Source organism: Rattus norvegicus, chromosome 1 (assembly GCF_021556685.1).
Source record: "Rattus norvegicus strain SHRSP/BbbUtx chromosome 1, alternate assembly SHRSP_T2T, whole genome shotgun sequence".
NCBI classification, from domain to species: domain Eukaryota; kingdom Metazoa; phylum Chordata; class Mammalia; order Rodentia; family Muridae; genus Rattus; species Rattus norvegicus.
The window spans coordinates 76083178-76096494 of record NC_141534.1 but is presented as its reverse complement, the minus strand read 5'-3'; the positions used below and the strand labels follow the sequence as shown (position 1 = coordinate 76096494).

At 37.3% G+C, this 13317-nt stretch overlaps 1 protein-coding gene across 1 annotated transcript in view; it reads left to right on the top strand.

Moving 5' to 3' along the window:
- The first annotated feature begins 57 nt into the window (after positions 1 to 57).
- Zik1 (zinc finger protein interacting with K protein 1) overlaps positions 58 to 13317 on the top strand; it is a 46792-nt gene continuing 33532 nt past the window's right edge. Inside the window, exons 1-2 of the mRNA NM_001446371.1 lie at positions 58 to 233; positions 938 to 1037. The gene's annotated coding sequence lies outside the window, so the exon portion shown is untranslated. The remainder of the gene's footprint in view (positions 234 to 937; positions 1038 to 13317) is intronic.

Below are 13317 nucleotides of genomic sequence, written 5' to 3'. Positions count from 1 at the left end.
TGAGGTCAAGATGATCTCATAGAGGTATCCATGACACTTCCCAATGAGGGAGTTGACATCATCCATTTCACCATCACAAACTTAAAGAAACTTTCAATTGTGTTTGATCTGCACAGGGGCAGTTTGAAGAATTGATCTGAATTCTGCTCTCCTTTGATGTTAGGACACAAAAGGAATCCAAGGAGCTGGAGCAGAGGGATCAATTTTAAGGAAGAGTAAGAGATGATGAAAATGTGAGCTATGGTTAATTTTTGAATATTCGTGGAGCCAGTAACTCTAAATCTTACAGAATATACAAACAGAAAGCAACCAGACCATACACACACACACATGCTCTGAAACAAAACATTTTCATTTTGCTTTGCTATGTTGCTGTTTATTTTTCCAGAGAGCAAAACACTAATTGTAGAAATCGCTTATGATTAAATAACATAGATTAATTAACTTCACAGTCCTTAATTTTTCTCAAAATATAATTGTTTTATTCCAATTTAGAAGCATAGAAAGTTAAATATGCAATATAAAAATAAAACCCACATTAGCTGACTTGTGTTATTCAACATACCCCTAATTAAATTGATAACTTTAATCACACATGCCAAACTGCACCTTAATGTCATCCTGAGAATCTATGACTTTCTCTTCCATCTTTGAAGGCCTATATACCAGGAAGACAGATGAAACACCCTATCAAGTAAATTCAGATTCTTCTCATTTCAATGGCATTTTCCTTGTACATCTCTCTACCTTTTAGTTTCTTGGATAACAGTTCGTCAATTTTACTGATTTCACCAAAGAACCTATTATCTAACTCTCTGACTTTGTATTGGATTTTTTCATATTGTTCTGTCTGTTTTATTGATTTCAGCCTTGAATTTGATTACTTCTTCCTGTCTCCACATCTTATATGTGATTCTTTCTCTTCTACCACTTTTAGGTGTGTTGCTAAGATGCCAGTATGAGATCCCTCCATTTTTGTTTTATGTAGTTATTTAGTGCTATGAACTTCTCTTCTACAATCACCTACATTTTGTCCTGTAAGTATGCTGTATATTCAATTTTATTTAATTCACATTATTCTATAATTCCTATCTTAATTTTTGTCTTAAAGCAATTTTTTCATTTAAAAATGTTATCAATTTTCAATGAGTTTTTAAGTTTTCTTTTATTTCTGTAAGTTTTGATATTCCACTTAAACTCATATTAGACATATAGAATAGAGGGTGTTATTTCAATTTTGTTGTATGTCTTGAGACATGGTTTGTGTTCAAATATATGTTTAGATTTGGAGAAAGATTCATAATGTATTGAGAAGAATGCATATTCTTCTGTTATGGAATAAAATGTTGTACAAATATCTGTAGTTCCATTTTACTGATAATGTCAGTTAGCTCTAGAATCTCTCTTTTAGAGTTTTTGTCTGTAAGACCTACTATTTTGATAACAGTGGGTTATTGACCTTCATTGCGTGAGGGTCAACATGTGATTTAAGCTTTACTAGTAATCCTTTTTTTAACTTGTGTGTGATTTTCGCTAGTTAGTACATTTTAAGGATTGCAATTTACTCATGGTGGGTATTTACTTTGATGATATCTAGTGTCCTTTGTATCACTTAAAATACTCCTGGGTGAAAGTCTATTTTTTTCTGATATCATGGCTATAGTAGACTGCTTGTTAAGCTTATTTTCTCAGAATATAAATTTTCATTCTTCAACATTAAGGGATTTTTGCTCTTAAAGTGAATGTGTATTTCTCACGTGCAGAAGAAGGTGAATACTCCATTCACATCCATCCTCTTGGTCTGTGCCTTCTTATTGCAGCGTTTAGACCACTGACATTGAGAGGTGCTAACAACAGCATTGCGGTGGAGTTGGGTGTATAATACATTTCTCCTCTTTTTATTTACTGTTCTGGGATTATTTTTAATATTTTTCTTAGATATATTTCTTTACTTACATTTCAAATGTTATTCCCCTTCCCAGTTTCCTGTCCATAAGCTCCCATCCCCTTTCTTCCCCCTCACCCATATGGGTATTCTCCCCATACTTCCCCCTTACTGCCCACCCCATATTCCCCTGCAGTTCAGGTCCAATCTTGGCAGGACCAAGGGCTTCCCCTTGCACTGGTACTGCAACAAGTTATTCTCTGCTACATATGCATTTGAAGCCCTGGGTCAGTTCATGGGTAGTCTTTACGTAGTGGTTTAGTCCCTGGAAGCACTGGTTGGTTGGCATTGTTGTTTTTATGGGGTTGTAAGCTCTTTCAACTCTTTCAATACTTCCTCTAATTCCTCACCACCAAAGGGGTCCTGTTCTCAATTCAGTGGTTTACTATTAATATTGATCTCTGTATTGGACATGCTCTGGATGTATCATTCAGGAGAGATCTATATCCAGTCCCTTTCAGCATGCCTTTTTTTAGCTTCATCAATCTTAACAAGTATTGGTGGCTGTATATATATATAAATAAAATTTATATATATATAAATATATATATATATAGATATATATATATATATATTTAATCCATTCTTCTGTTGAAGGGCAACTGGGTTTTTTCTAGCTTCTGGCTGTTATAAATAAGACTGCTATGAACATAGTGAAGCATGTGGCTTTGTTATATGTTGGGGCATCTCTTGAGTAAATGCCCAGGAGAGGTATAGCTGGGTCCTCAGGTAGTGAAATGTTGAATTTTCTGAGGAAACTACAGACTGATTTCCAGAGTGGTTGTAGTAGTTTGCAATCCCATCAACAATGGAGGAATGTTTCTCTTTCTCCACATCCTCACCAGCATCTGCTGTCACCTCAATTTTTTATCTTAGCCATTCTGATTGGTGTGTATATATATATATATATACATATATATACATGTGTGTACATATATATATATATATATAATATATATATATATGCCACATGTGGGACAGGCCCTGAATGGCCATTCCCTGAGTCATGCTCTAAATTATGCTTCCATATCCCCTCCTATGGATATTTTCCCCCTTTTTAAGAAGGAGTAGGAGCATCCACATTTTGGTCATCCTTCTTCTTGAGCTTCCTGTGGTCTGTGGATTGCATCTTGGGTAATTTGAGCTTTTGGGCTTATATCCACTTACCGATGAGTGCATACTAAGTGTGTTTTTCTGTGATTGGGTTACCTCACTCAGGATGATATTTTCTAGTTCATACCATTTGCCTATGAATTTCGTGAAGTCATTGTTTTTGATAGCTGAGTAGTCCTCCATTGTGTAAATGTACCACATTTTTTTAATCCATTCTTCTGTTGAAGGGCAACTGGGTTCTTTCTAGCTTCTGGCTGTTATAAATAAGACTGCTATGAACATAGTGGAGCATGTGGCTTTGTTATATGTTGGGGCATCTCTTGGGTAAATGCCCAGGAGAGGTATAGCTGGGTCCTCAGGTAGTGAAATGTTGAATTTTCTGAGGAAACTACAGACTGATTTCCAGAGTGGTTGTAGTAGTTTGCAATCCCATCAACAATGGAGGAATGTTCCTCTTTCTCCACATCCTCACCAGCATCTGCTGTCACCTCAATTTTTTATCTTAGCCATTCTGATTGGTGTGAGGTGGAATCTCAGAGTTGTTTTGATTTGCATTTAACTGATGACTAAGGATGTTGAACATTTCTTTAGGTGCTTTTTGACCATTCGATAATCATCAGCTGAGACTGTTTTGTTTTGCTCTGTACCCCATTTTTAATAGGGTTATTTGGCCTTCTGGAGTCTAACTTCTTGATTCTTTGTATATTTTGGATATTAGCCCTCTATCAGATGTAGGATTCGTAAAGATCTTTTCCCAATATGTTGGTTGCGGCTTTGTCTTCAGGACAGCGTCTTTTGCCTTACAGAAGCTGTGCAGATTTTTGAGGTCCCATTTGTCAATTCTAGATATTAGAGCATAAGTCATTAGTGTTTTATTCAGGAAATTTTCTCCAGTGCCCACGTGTCTTCTAATAGTTTAAGTGTATCTTGTTTGATGTGGAGGTTCTTGATCCACTTGAAGGTAAGCTTTGTTCATGATGATAAGAATGGATCGATTTGCATTCTTGTACATGTTGATCTCCAGTTGAACCACCACCATTTGTTGAAAATGCTATCTTTCTTTCATTAAATGGTTTTAGCTCCTTTGTCAAAGATCGAGTGACCATAGGTGTGTGGATTCATTTCTGGGTCTTCAATTCTGCCTGTCTATGTCCCAATACCATACAGTTTTTTATGACTATTGCTCTGTAATACTGCTTGAAGTCAAGGATGGTGATTTCCCCAGAATTTCTTTTATTGTTGAGTAAAGTTTTAGCTATCCTGTTTTTTTGTTATTCCAAATGAGTATGCAGATTGCTCTTTCTATCTTTATAAAGAATTGAGTAGTAATTTTGATTGCACTGAATCTATAGATTGCTTTTGGCAAAATGGCTATCTTTGTTATATTAATCTTGCCAATCCATGAGCATGGAAGATCTTTACATCTTCTCAGATCTTCCTCAATTTTCTTCTTCAAAGGCTTGAAGTTCTTGTCATACAGATCTTTCACTTGCCTGGATAAAGTCACACCACAATATTTTATATTATTTGGGAATATTGTGAAGGGTGTCATTTCCTTAATTTCTTTCTCAGCCTTTTATCCTTTGAGTAGAGGAAGCTACTGATTTGTTTGAGTTAATTTTATATCCAGACACTTTGCTGAAGATGTTTATCAGGTTAAGTGAAACTTTTGGGGTCACTTAAGTACACTATCATACCATCTGAAAATAATGATATTTTGATTTCTTCCCTTTCAATTTGTACCCTTCCACCTCCTTTTGCTGTCTGATTGCTCTCAAGTACTATATTGAATAAGTAGGGAGAGAGCGGGGAGCCTTGTTTAGGCCCTGATTTTAGTGGGATTGCTTCAAGTTTCTCTCCATTTAGGTTGATGTTAGCTACTGGTTTGCTGTATACTGCTTTCACTATGTTTAGATATGGGCCTTGAGTTCCCAGTCTTTCCAGGACTCTTATCATGAAGGGGTGTTGAATTTTGTCAAATGCTTTCTCAGCATCTAATGAAATGATCATGTGGTTCTTATCTTTGAGTTTGTTTTTATAGTGGATTACCTTGATAAATTTTTGTATATTAAACCAATCCTGCATCCCTGGGATTAAGCCTACTTGATCATTATGGATGATCATTTTGATGTATTCTTGGATCCGGGTTGCAAGAATTTTATTGAGTATTTTTGCATCAATATTCATAAGGGAAATTGGTCTGAAGTTCTCGTTCTTTGTTGGGTCTCTGTGTGGTTTCGGTATAAGAGTAATTGTGGCTCCGTAGAAGGAGTTTGGTAGTGCTCTGCCTGTTTCAATTTTTTGGAATAGTTTGGACAGTATTGGTATGAGGTCTTTTATTAATGTCTGATAGAATTCTGCACTGAACCCATCTGGACCTGGGCTCTTATTGGTTGGGAGACTTTTAATTTCTGCTTCTCTTTCCATAGGAGTTGTGGGGTTGTTTAGATAGTTTATTTGTTCCTGATTTAACTTTGGTACCTGATATCCATATAGACAGTTGTCCATTTCCTCCAGATTTTCCAGTTTTGTTGAATATAGACTTTTGTAGTAGGATCTGATGATTTTTTATTTTCTTCAGATTCTGTTGTTATGTTTCCCTTTTCATTTCTGATTTTCTTAATTTGGATACATTCTCTATGACCTCAGGCTAGTCTGGCAAAGGGTTTATCTACTTGGTCAATTTTCTCAAAGAACCAGCTCCTGGTTTTGTTGAATCTTTTATTGTCCTTTTTGTTTCTACTTGGTTGATTTCAGTCCTGAGTTTGATTATTTCCTGCTTTCTACTCCTCTTGGGTTTATTAATTTCTTTTTGTTCTAGAACTTTTAGGTGTGCTTTCAAACTGCTGACATATGCTCTCTCCTGTTTCTTTTTGCTGGCACTCAGTGCAATGAATATTCCTCTTAATACCACTTTCATTGTGTATCATAAGTTTGGGAATGTTGTATCTTCATTTTGATTAAATTCTAAGAAGTCTTTAATTTCTTTTGTCATTTCTTCCATGACTAAGTTGTCATTGAGTAGAGTATTGTTAATCTTCCATGTATACGTGTGGTTTATGTCATTATTTTTCTTATTTAAGACAAGTCTTAGTGTGTGACGATCTGATAGGATGAAAGGGATTATTTCTATCTTCCTGTGTCTATTGAAGCCTGTTTTGCGAGGAATTATATGGTAAATTTTGGAGAAGGCTCCATGCGGTGCCCAGAAGAAGGTATATCCTTTTGTTTTAGGATGAAATGTTCTATAATTATCTGTGAAATCCATTTGGTTCATAACTTCTTTTAGTTTCTCTATGACTCTGTTTAATTTCTGTTTTCATGATCTGTCCATTGATGAAAGAGTGATGTTGAAATCTCCCACTATTATCGTGTGAGGTGCAATGTGTGCTTTGAGTTTATTAAGGTTTCTTTTATGAATGTAGGTGCCCTTGCATTTGGAGCATAGATATTTAGGATTGAGAGTTCATCTTGCTGGATATTTCCTTTGATGAATGTGAGGTGTCCTTTCTTATCTTTTTTTAATGAGTTTTGTTTGAAAATCAAATTTATTTGATATTAGAATGGCAATTCCAGCTTGTTTCTTTGGGCCATTTGCTTGGACAGTTGTTTTCCAGCCATTTACTCTGAGGAAGTATCTGTCTTTGTCTCTGAGGTGTGTTTCCTGCATGCAGCAAAATGATGGGTCCTCTTTAAGAATACAGTCTGTTAGTATATTTCTTTTTATTGGAGAATTGAGTCCGTTGATGTTAAAAATTAAAGAATAGTGATTGTCGCTTCCAGTTGTTTTCATTTTTAGAGTTGGAATTATGTTTGTTTGTCTCTCTTTTGGTTCCATTGCAAGGAAATTATATTCTTGCTTTCTGTACAGTGTAGTTTCTCTCCTTGTTTTGGAGTTTTACATTTACTATCCTTTGTAGGGCTGGATTTGTAGAAAGATATTGTGTAAATTAGGTTTTGTATGGAATATCTTGGCTTCTCCATCTATGTTAATTGAGAGATTTGCTGGATACAGTAACTTGGGCTGGCATTTATGTTCTCTTAGGGTCTGTATGACATCTGTCCAGGATCTTCTGGCTTCCATAGTCTCTGATGAGAAGTCTGGTGTAATTCTTATGGGTCTGCCTTTATATGTCACTTGAACTTTTTCCTTTACTTCTTTTTTTTCTCCATCTTTATTAAATTGGGTATTTCTTATTTACATTTCAGTTGTTATTCTTTTCCCAGTGTCCAGGCCAACATCCTCCTAACCCCTGTTACTCCCCTTCTATATAGTTGTTCTCTTCCCCATCATCCCCTCATTACTGCCCTCCCACCAAAAATCACTTTCGCTGGTGGTTCAGTCTTGGCAGGACCAAGGGCTTCCCCTCCCACTGGTATTCATTGCTACCTATGCAGTTGGAGCCCATGGTCAGTCCATGTATAGTCTTTGGGTAGTGGGTTAGCCCTGGAAGCTATGGTTAGTTGGCATTGTTGATCATATGGGTCTCAAGCCCCTTCAAGCTCTTTCAGTCCTTTCTCTGAATCCTTCAACTGGGGTCCCGCTCTTAGTTCAGTGGTTTGCTGCTGGCATTTACCTAAGTATTTGCCATATTCCGGCTGTGTCTTTCAGGAGAGATCCACATCTGCTTCCTGTCAGCGTGCACTTCTTTGCTTCATCCATCTAATATAGTTTGGTGGCTGTATATGTATGTGCCACATGTGGGCCAGACTCTAATGGGCGTTCCTTCACCCTCTGTTCTAAATTTTGCTGCCCTATTCCCTCCTAAGAGTACTCTTGTTCACCTTTTAAAGAAGGAATGAAGCATTCAAATTTTGGTCATCCTTCTTGAGTTTCATGTGTTGTGTGCATTTAGGGTAATTCGAGCATTTGGGCTAATAACCACTTATCAATGAGTGCATACCAGGTGTGTTTTTCTGTGATTGGGTTATCTCACTCAGGATGATATTTTCCAGTTCCATCCATTTGCCTATGAATTTCATAAAGTCATTGTTTTGATATCTGAGTAGTATTCCATTGTGTAGATGTATCACAATTCCTGTATCCTTTCCTCTGTGGAAGGGCATCTGGGTTCTTTCAAGCTTCTGGCTATTATAAATAAGGCTGCTATGAACATAGGGGAGCATGTGTCTTTGTTATATGTTGGGGCATCTTTTGGGGATATGCCCAAGAGAGATATAGTTGGATCCTCAGGTAGTGCTATGTCCAATTTTCTGAGGAACCTCCAGACCGATTTCCAGAATGGTTGTACTAGTCTGCGATCCCACCAACAATGGAGGAATATTCCTCTTTCACCACATCCTCTCCAGCATCTGCTGTTGCCAGAGTTTTTGATCTTAGCCATTCTGTCTGATGTGTGGGGGAATCTCAGTTTTGATTTGCATTTCTCTAATGACTAAAGATGTTGAACATTTCTTTAGGTGTTTCTCAGCCATTCGGCATTCCTCAGCTGTGAATTCTTTGTTTAGCTCTGAACCCCATTTTTTCCCTTTTTTTCATCTTTATTAACTTGAGTATTTCTCATTTACATTTCTATTTTTATCCTGCTTCCTGGTTTCTGGGCCAACATCAACCTAACCCCTCCCCCTCCCCTCTCTATCTGTGTTCGCCTCCCTATCCTCCGCTCATTACCACCATCCCCCCAACAATAACATTCACTGGGAGTTCAGTCTTGGCAGGACCAAGGGCTTCCCCTTCCACTGGTGCTCTTACTAGGATATTCATTGCTATCTATGAGGTTAGAGCCCAGAGTCCATGTATAGTCCTTGGGTAGTGGCTTAGTCCCTGGAAGCTCTGGTTGGTTGGCATTGTTGTTCATATGGGGTCTCAAGCCCCTTCAAGCTCTTTCAGTCCTTTCTAAGTTTCCTTCAACAGGCTTCCCATTCTCACTATAGTGGATTAATGATGGCATTTGCCTAATGTATTTTCTGTACTCTGGCTGTGTCTTTGAGGAGAGATCTATATCCAGTTCCTGTCGGCCTGCACTTCTTTGCTTCATCCATCTTATCTAGTTTGGTGGCTGTATGTGTATGGGTCACATGTGGAGCAGGCTGTGAATGGGTGTTCCTTCTGCCTCTGTTCTAAACTTTGCCTCCCTATTCCATCCCAAGAGTATTCTTGTTCCCCTTTCAAAGAAGGAGTGAAACATTCACATTTTGGTCATCCTTCTTGAGTTTCATGTGCTCTGTGCATCTAGGGCAAGTCAAGCATTTGGGCAAATATCCACTTATGATTGCATACTTCATGCGTGTTTTTCTGTGATTGGGTTACCTCACTCAGGATATTTTCCAGTTCAATCCTTTTGCCTATGAATTTGATAAAGTCATTGTTTTTGAAAACTGAGTAATATTCCTCTTAAGGAATAATAAGGGCATCTGGGTCCTTTCCAGCTTCTGGCTATTATAAATAAGGCTACTATGAACATAGAGGAGCATGTGTCATTGTTATATGTTGGGGCATCTTTTGGTTATATGCCCAGGAGAGGTATAGCTGAGTCTTCAGGTAATTCAATGTCCAATTTTCTGAGGAACCTCCAGACTGATTTCCAAAACAGTTGTACTAGTCTGCAATCCCACCAATAATGGAGGAGTGTTCCTCTTTGTCCACATCCTCGCCAGCATTTGATGTCACCTGAGTTTTTGTACTTAGCCATTCTCACTGGTGTGAGGTGAAATCTCAGGGTTGTTTTGATTTGCATTTCCCTTATGACTAAAGATGTTGAACATTTCTTTAGGTGGTTCTCAGCCATTGGGTATTCTTCAGCTGCGAATTCTTTGTTTAGTTCTGAACCCCATTTTTAATAGGGTTATTTGTCTCCCTGCAGTCTAACTTCTTGAGTTCTTTGTATATTTTGGATATAAGGCCTCTATCTGTTGTAGGATTGGTAAACATCTTTTCCCAATCTGTTGGTTGCCGTTTTGTCCTAACCACAGTGTCCTTTGCCTTACAGAAGCTTTGCAGTTTTATGAGATCCCATTTGTCGATTCTTGATCTTAGAGCGTAAGCCATTGGTGTTTTGTTCAGGAAATTTTCTCCAATGCCCATGTGTTTGAGAGGCTTCCCCACTTTTTCTTCTATTAGTTTGAGTGTATCTGGTTTGATGTGGAGGTCCTTGATCCACTTGGACTTAAGCTTCATACAGGGTGATAAGCATGGATCAATCTGCATTCTTCTACATGTTGACCTCCAGTTGAACCAGCACCATTTGCTGAAAATGCTATCTTTTTTCCATTGGATGGTTTTGGCTCCTTTGTCAAAAATCAAGTGACCATAGGTGTGTGGGTTCATTTCTGGGTCTTCAATTCTATTCCACTGGTCTATCTGTCTGTCTCTGTACCAATACCATGCAGTTTTTATCACTATTGCTCTGTAATACTGCTTGAGTTCAGGGATAGTGTTTCCCCCGGAAGTCCTTTTATTGTTGAGGACAGTTTTAGCTCTCCTGGGTTTTTTGTTATTCCAGGTGAATTTGAAAATGTTCTGTCTAACTCTGTCAAGAATTGGATTGGTGTTTATATGGGGATTGCATTGAATCTGTTTTGGTAAAATGGCCATTTTTACTTTATTAATCCTGCCAATCCATGACCATGGAATATCTTTCCATCTTCTGAGATCTTCTTAAATTTCTTTCGTCAGAGGCTTGAAGTTCTTATCATACCGATCTTTCACTTGCTTGCTAAAAGTCACAGAGGTATTTTCTATTATTTGGGACTATTATGAAGCGTGTCATTTCACTAATTTATTTCTTGGTTTGTTTCTCTTTTGTGTAGTGGAAGGCTAATGATTTATTTGAGTTAATTTTGTACCCAGCCACTTTGTCAATGGCCTTTGTCAGGTTTAGTAGTTCTCTGATGGGGCTTTTGGGATCACTTAAATATATTATCACATCATCTGCAAATAGTGATATTTTTACTTCTTCATTTCCATTCTGTATCCCTTTGATCTCCTTTTGTTGTCTGATTTCTCTGGGTAGGACTTGAGGATATTGTATAAGTAGGGAGAGTGTAGGCAGCCTTGTCTAGTCCCTGATTTTTGTGGGACTGCTTCAAGTTTCTCTGCATTTAGTTTAATGTTAGCTACCGGTTTGCTGTATATGGCTTTTACTATGTTTCGATATGGGCCTTGAATTCCCGATCTTTCCAGGACTTTTATCATGAAAGAGTGTCGAATTTTGTCAAATGCTTTCTCAGTATCTAATGAAATGGCCATGTGTTTTTTTTCTTTCAGTTTGTTTATATTGTAGTTTATGTTGATGGTTTTCAGTATTAAACCATCCCTGCATGCCTGAAATGAAGCCTACTTCATCATGATGGATGATTGTTTTGATGTGGCCTTGTATTAGGTTTATAAGAATTTTATTGAGTATTTCTGTGTCGATATTCATAAGGCAAATGGGTCTGAAGTTCTCTTTCTTTGTTGGGTCCGTGTCTGTTTTAGTTGCAAGAGTAATTGTAGCTTCATAGAAGGCATTTGGTAGTGCTCAATCTGTTTCAATTTTGTGGAATAGTTTGTATAATATTGATATGAGGTCTGTGATGGTCTGATAGAATTTTGCACTGAACCCATCTGGACCTGTGCTCTTTTTTGTTGGGAGACTTTGAATGTCTGCTTCTATTTCTTTAGCAATTATGGGGTTGCTTAAATGGTTTATCTGTTCCTGATTTAACTTCAGTACCTGTTATCTATCTGTCTAGGAAATTGTACATTTACTCCAGATTTTCAAGTTTCATTGAATATAGGCTTTTGTAGTAGGATCTGATGTTTTTTTGTATTTCCTCTGATTCTGCTGTTGTGTCTCCCTTTTCATCTCTGATTTTTTAAAATTTTGACACAGTCTCTGTGTCCTCTGGTTAGTCTGGCTAAGGGTTTATCTATCATGTTGATTTTCTCAAATAAACAAGTTTTGGTTCTGTTGATTCTTTGTATAGTCCTTTTTAGTCCTTTTTTTTCCTACTTGTTTGATTTCAGCTCTGAGTTTGATTATTCCCTGCATTCTACTCCTTGGTGTTTTTGCTTCTTTTTGATCTAGAGATTTTAGGTGTGCTGTCAAGCTGCTGAAATATGCTCTCTCTTGTTTCTTTCTGGAGGCACTCAGAGCTATGAGTTTTCTTCTTAACACAGCTTTCATTGTGTCCCATAAGTTTGGGTATGTTGTACCTTCAATTTCATTAAATTCTAAGAAGTCTTTAATTTGTTTCTTTATTTCTTCCTTGACCAGGTTATCACTGAGTAGAGCATTGTTCAACTTCCATGTAAATATGGGCATTCTTATAGTTATTAAAGCCAGCTTTAGCCCATGGTGGTCTGATAGGACGCATGGGATTATTTCAATCTTTCTGTATCTGTTGAGGCCTGTTTTATGACAGATTATAGGGTCAATTTTGGAGAAAGTACCATGAGGTGATGAGAAGAAGGTATATCCTTTTGCTTTAGGATAGAATATTCTATAAATATCTGTTAAGTCCATTGGGTTCATGACTTCTCTTAATCTGTCTATTGTCTCTATTTAATTTCTATTTCCATGATCTGTCCATTGATGAAAGTGGCGTGTTGAAATCTCCTACTATTATTGTGTGAGGTGGTGCTTTGAGCCATAGTAAGGTTTTGTTTATATATGTAGGTGCCCTTGTATTTGGAGCATAGATATTTAGAACTGAGAGTTCATCTTGGTGGATTTTTCCTTTGATGAATATGAAGTTTTATTCCTTATCTTTTTTGATGACTTTTGGTTGAAAGTCGATGTTATTCGATATTATAATGGCTACTCCAGTTTGCTTCTTCTGACCGTTTACTTGGAACGTTGTTGTCCAGCCTTTCACTTGAGGTATTGTCTGTCTTTGTCTCTGAGGTGTGTTTCCTATAGGCAGCAGAATGCAGGGTCCTCATTGCATAGCAAGTGTGTTAATATGTGTCTTTTTATTGGGTAATTGAGTCCATTGACGTTGAGAGATATTAAAGAATAGTGATTTTTGCTTCCTCTTATATTCGGGTTTGGATGTGAGATTGTTTGTGTGCTTGTCTTCTCTCTCTCTCTCTCTCTCTCTCTCTTTTTCTTTCAACATGATTAGTTTCTCGCTTTTTCTAGGGTATAACTTGCCTCCTTGTGTTTTTGCTTTACCATTTATTATCCTTTGTAGGGCTGGATTTGTAGAAAGATATTGTGTTAATTTGGTTTTTTCATGGAATATCTTGGTTTCTCCATCTATATTAATGTATAGTTTTGCTGGATACAGTAACCTGGTCTGGCATTTGTGTTCTC